This window comes from Phyllobates terribilis, unplaced genomic scaffold (assembly GCF_046119375.1).
Source record: "Phyllobates terribilis strain yellow unplaced genomic scaffold, ASM4611937v1 Scaffold_20__1_contigs__length_20440879, whole genome shotgun sequence".
NCBI classification, from domain to species: domain Eukaryota; kingdom Metazoa; phylum Chordata; class Amphibia; order Anura; family Dendrobatidae; genus Phyllobates; species Phyllobates terribilis.
Window position 1 is genome coordinate 13,590,765 of NW_027362780.1, and position 7,390 is coordinate 13,598,154.

Here is a 7,390-nt window from a genome sequence, read left to right on the forward strand (position 1 = left end):
CAATTTAATAAAGCATAGGATAAAACAACATAAATACAATTTAATAAAGCATAGGATAAAACAAAATAAATTCAATTTAATAAAGCATAGGATAAAACAACATAAATAAAATTTAATAAAGCTTAGGTTAAAACAACATAAATACAATTTAATAAAGCATAGGATAAAACAACATAAATACAATTTAATAAAGCATAGGATAAAACAACATAAATACTTTTTAATAAAGCATAGGATAAAACCACATAAATACAATTTAATAAAGCACAGGATAAAACAACATAAATACAATTTAATAAAGCATAGGATAAAACAACATAAATACAATTTAATAAAGCATAGGATAAAACAACATAAATACAATTTAATAAAGCATAGGATAAAACAACATAAATACTTTTTAATAAAGCAAAGGATAAAACCACATAAATACAATTTAATAAAGCACAGGATAAAACAACATAAATACAATTTAATAAAGCATAGGATAAAACAACATAAATACAATTTAATAAAGCATAGGATAAAACAACATAAATACAATTTAATAAAGCATAGGATAAAACAACATAAATACAATTTAATAAAGCATAGGATAAAACAACATAAATACTTTTTAATAAAGCATAGGATAAAACAACATAAATAAAATTTAATAAAGCATAGGATAAAACAACATAAATACAATTTAATAAAGCATAGGATAAAACAACATAAATACAATTTAGTAAAGCATAGGATAAAACAACATAAATACTATTTAATAAAGCATAGGATAAAACAACATAAATACAATTTAATAAAGCATAGGATAAAACAACATAAATACAATTTAATAAAGCATAGGATAAAACAACATAAATACAATTTAATAAAGCATAGGATAAAACAACATAAATACTTTTTAATAAAGCATAGGATAAAACAACATAAATACAATTTAATAAAGCATAGGATAAAACAACATAAATAAAATTTAATAAAGCATAGGATAAAACAACATAAATAAAATTTAATAAAGCATAGGATAAAACAACATAAATACAATTTAATAAAGCATAGGATAAAACAACATAAATACTTTTTAATAAAGCATAGGATAAAACAACATAAATACAATTTAATAAAGCATAGGATAAAACAACATAAATAAAATTTAATAAAGCATAGGATAAAACAACATAAATAAAATTTAATAAAGCATAGGATAAAACAACATAAATACAATTTAATAAAGCATAGGTTAAAACAGCATAAATACAGTTTAATAAAGCATAGGATAAAACAACATAAATCAAATTTAATAAAGCATAGCATAAAACAACATAAATCAAATTTAATAAAGCATAGGATAAAACAACATAAATACTATTTAATAAAGCATAGGATAAAACAACATAAATACAATTTAATAAAGCATAGGATAAAACAACATAAATACAATTTAATAAAGCATAGGATAAAACAACATAAATACAATTTAATAAAGCATAGGATAAAACTACATAAATACAATTTAATAAAGCATAGGATAAAACAACATAAATACAATTTAATAAAGCATAGGATAAAACAACATAAATACAATTTAATAAAGCATACATTAAAACAACATAAATACAATTAAATAAAGCATAGGATAAAACAATATAAATACAGTTTAATAAAGCATAGGATAAAACAACATAAATCAAATTTAATAAAGCATAGGATAAAACAGCATAAATACAGTTTAATAAAGCATAGGATAAAACAACATAAATACTATTTAATAAAGCATAGGATAAAATAACATAAATACAATTTAATAAAGCATAGGATAAAACAACATAAATACAATTTAATAAAGCATAGGATAAAACAACATAAATACAATTTAATAAAGCATAGGTTAAAACAGCATAAATACAGTTTAATAAAGCATAGGATAAAACAACATATATACAATTTAATAAAGCATAGGATAAAACAACATAAATCAAATTTAATAAAGCATAGGATAAAACAACATAAATACTATTTAATAAAGCATAGGATAAAACAACATAAATAAAATTTAATAAAGCATAGGATAAAACAACATAAATAAAATTTAATAAAGCATAGGATAAAACAACATAAATACAATTTAATAAAGCATAGGTTAAAACAGCATAAATACAGTTTAATAAAGCATAGGATAAAACAACATAAATACAATTTAATAAAGCATAGGATAAAACAACATAAATACAATTTAATAAAGCATAGGATAAAACAACATAAATAAAATTTAATAAAGCATAGGATAAAACAACATAAATAAAATTTAATAAAGCATAGGATAAAACAACATAAATACAATTTAATAAACATAGGTTAAAACAGCATAAATACAGTTTAATAAAGCATAGGATAAAACAACATAAATCAAATTTAATAAAGCATAGGATAAAACAACATAAATCAAATTTAATAAAGCATAGGATAAAACAACATAAATACTATTTAATAAAGCATAGGATAAAACAACATAAATACAATTTAATAAAGCATAGGATAAAACAACATAAATACAATTTAATAAAGCATAGGATAAAACAACATAAATACAATTTAATAAAGCATAGGATAAAACAAAATAAATTAAATTTAATAAAGCATAGGATAAAACAACATAAATAAAATTTAATAAAGCTTAGGTTAAAACAACATAAATACAATTTAATAAAGCATAGGATAAAACAACATAAATACAATTTAATAAAGCATAGGATAAAACAACATAAATACTTTTTAATAAAGCATAGGATAAAACCACATAATTACAATTTAATAAAGCACAGGATAAAACAACATAAATACAATTTAATAAAGCATAGGATAAAACAACATAAATACAATTTAATAAAGCATAGGATAAAACAACATAAATTCAATTTAATAAAGCATAGGATAAAACAACATAAATACAATTTAATAAAGCATAGGATAAAACAACATAAATACAATTTAAGAAAGCATAGGTTAAAACAACATAAATACAATTTAATAAAGCATAGGATAAAACAACATAAATACAATTTATTAAAGCATAGGCTAAAACTACATAAATACAATTTAATAAAGCATAGGATAAAACAAATTAAATACAATTTAATAAAGCATAGGATAAAACAACATAAATTCAATTTAATAAAGCATAGGATAAAATAACATAAATACAATTTAATAAAGCATAGGATAAAACAACATAAATACAATTTAATAAAGCATACATTAAAACAACATAAATACAATTAAATAAAGCATAGGATAAAACAATATAAATACAATTTAATAAAGCATAGGTTAAAACAACATAAATACAATTTAATAAAGCATAGGATAAAACAACATAAATACAATTTAAGAAAGCATAGGTTAAAACAACATAAATACAATTTAATAAAGCATAGGATAAAACAACATAAATACAATTTAATAAAGCATAGGATAAAACAACATAAATACAATTTAATAAAGCATAGGCTAAAACTACATAAATACAATTTAATAAAGCATAGGATAAAACAAATTAAATACAATTTAATAAAGCATAGGATAAAACAACATAAATTCAATTTAATAAAGCATAGGATAAAATAACATAAATACAATTTAATAAAGCATAGGATAAAACAACATAAATACAATTTAATAAAGCATCAGATAAAACAACATGAATACAATTTAATAAAGCATAGGTTAAAACAACATAAATACAATTTAATAAAGCATAGGATAAAACAACATAAATACAATTTAATAAAGCATAGGATAAAACAACATAAATACAATTTAATAAAGCATAGGTTAAAACAGCATAAATACAGTTTAATAAAGCATAGGATAAAACAACATAAATACAATTTAATAAAGCATAGGATAAAACAACATAAATAAAATTTAATAAAGCATAGGATAAAACAACATAAATACAATTTAATAAACATAGGTTAAAACAGCATAAATACAGTTTAATAAAGCATAGGATAAAACAACATAAATCAAATTTAATAAAGCATAGGATAAAACAACATAAATACAATTTAATAAAGCATCAGATAAAACAACATGAATACAATTTAATAAAGCATAGGTTAAAACAACATAAATACAATTTAATAAAGCATAGGATAAAACAACATAAATACAATTTAATAAAGCATAGGATAAAACAACATAAATACAATTTAATAAAGCATAGGTTAAAACAGCATAAATACAGTTTAATAAAGCATAGGATAAAACAACATAAATACAATTTAATAAAGCATAGGATAAAACAACATAAATAAAATTTAATAAAGCATAGGATAAAACAACATAAATACAATTTAATAAACATAGGTTAAAACAGCATAAATACAGTTTAATAAAGCATAGGATAAAACAACATAAATCAAATTTAATAAAGCATAGGATAAAACAACATAAATCAAATTTAATAAAGCATAGGATAAAACAACATAAATACTATTTAATAAAGCATAGGATAAAACAACATAAATACTATTTAATAAAGCATAGGATAAAACAACATAAATACAATTTAATAAAGCATACATTAAAACAACATAAATACAATTAAATAAAGCATAGGATAAAACAATATAAATACAATTTAATAAAGCATAGGTTAAAACAGCATAAATACAGTTTAATAAAGCATAGGATAAAACAACATAAATCAAATTTAATAAAGCGTAGGATAAAACAACATAAATCAAATTTAATAAAGCATAGGATAAAACAACATAAATACTATTTAATAAAGCATAGGATAAAACAACATAAATACAATTTAATAAAGCATAGGATAAAACAACATAAATACAATTTAATAAAGCATAGGATAAAACAACATAAATACAATTTAATAAAGCATAGGATAAAACAAAATAAATTCAATTTAATAAAGCATAGGATAAAACAACATAAATAAAATTTAATAAAGCTTAGGTTAAAACAACATAAATACAATTTAATAAAGCATAGGATAAAACAACATAAATACAATTTAATAAAGCATAGGATAAAACAACATAAATACTTTTTAATAAAGCATAGGATAAAACCACATAAATACAATTTAATAAAGCACAGGATAAAACAACATAAATACAATTTAATAAAGCATAGGATAAAACAACATAAATACAATTTAATAAAGCATAGGATAAAACAACATAAATACAATTTAATAAAGCATAGGATAAAACAACATAAATACTTTTTAATAAAGCATAGGATAAAACCACATAAATACAATTTAATAAAGCACAGGATAAAATAACATAAATACAATTTAATAAAGCATAGGATAAAACAACATAAATACAATTTAATAAAGCATAGGATAAAACAACATAAATACAATTTAATAAAGCATAGGATAAAACAACATAAATACAATTTAATAAAGCATAGGATAAAACAACATAAATACTTTTTAATAAAGCATAGGATAAAACAACATAAATAAAATTTAATAAAGCATAGGATAAAACAACATAAATACAATTTAATAAAGCATAGGATAAAACAACATAAATACAATTTAGTAAAGCATAGGATAAAACAACATAAATACTATTTAATAAAGCATAGGATAAAACAACATAAATACAATTTAATAAAGCATAGGATAAAACAACATAAATACAATTTAATAAAGCATAGGATAAAACAACATAAATACAATTTAATAAAGCATAGGATAAAACAACATAAATACTTTTTAATAAAGCATAGGATAAAACAACATAAATACAATTTAATAAAGCATAGGATAAAACAACATAAATAAAATTTAATAAAGCATAGGATAAAACAACATAAATAAAATTTAATAAAGCATAGGATAAAACAACATAAATACAATTTAATAAAGCATAGGATAAAACAACATAAATACTTTTTAATAAAGCATAGGATAAAACAACATAAATACAATTTAATAAAGCATAGGATAAAACAACATAAATAAAATTTAATAAAGCATAGGATAAAACAACATAAATAAAATTTAATAAAGCATAGGATAAAACAACATAAATACAATTTAATAAAGCATAGGTTAAAACAGCATAAATACAGTTTAATAAAGCATAGGATAAAACAACATAAATCAAATTTAATAAAGCATAGCATAAAACAACATAAATCAAATTTAATAAAGCATAGGATAAAACAACATAAATACTATTTAATAAAGCATAGGATAAAACAACATAAATACAATTTAATAAAGCATAGGATAAAACAACATAAATACAATTTAATAAAGCATAGGATAAAACAACATAAATACAATTTAATAAAGCATAGGATAAAACTACATAAATACAATTTAATAAAGCATAGGATATAACAACATAAATACAATTTAATAAAGCATAGGATAAAACAACATAAATACAATTTAATAAAGCATACATTAAAACAACATAAATACAATTAAATAAAGCATAGGATAAAACAATATAAATACAATTTAATAAAGCATAGGTTAAAACAACATAAATACAATTTAATAAAGCATAGGATAAAACAACATAAATACAATTTAATAAAGCATAGGATAAAATAACATAAATACAATTTAATAAAGCATAGGATAAAACAACATAAATACAATTTAATAAAGCATAAGATAAAACAACATGAATACAATTTAATAAAGCATAGGTTAAAACAACATAAATACAATTTAATAAAGCATAGGATAAAACAACATAAATACAATTTAATAAAGCATAGGATAAAACAACATAAATACAATTTAATAAAGCATAGGTTAAAACAGCATAAATACAGTTTAATAAAGCATAGGATAAAACAACATAAATACAATTTAATAAAGCATAGGATAAAACAACATAAATACAATTTAATAAAGCATAGGATAAAACAACATAAATACTTTTTAATAAAGCATAGGATAAAACAACATAAATACAATTTAATAAAGCATAGGATAAAACAACATAAATAAAATTTAATAAAGCATAGGATAAAACAACATAAATAAAATTTAATAAAGCATAGGATAAAACAACATAAATACAATTTAATAAAGCATAGGTTAAAACAGCATAAATACAGTTTAATAAAGCATAGGATAAAACAACATAAATCAAATTTAATAAAGCATAGGATAAAACAACATAAATCAAATTTAATAAAGCATAGGATAAAACAACATAAATACTATTTAATAAAGCATAGGATAAAACAACATAAATACAATTTAATAAAGCATAGGATAAAACGACATAAATACAATTTAATAAAGCATAGGATAAAACAACATAAATACAATTTAATAAAGCATAGGATAAAACAAAATAAATTCAATTTAATAAAG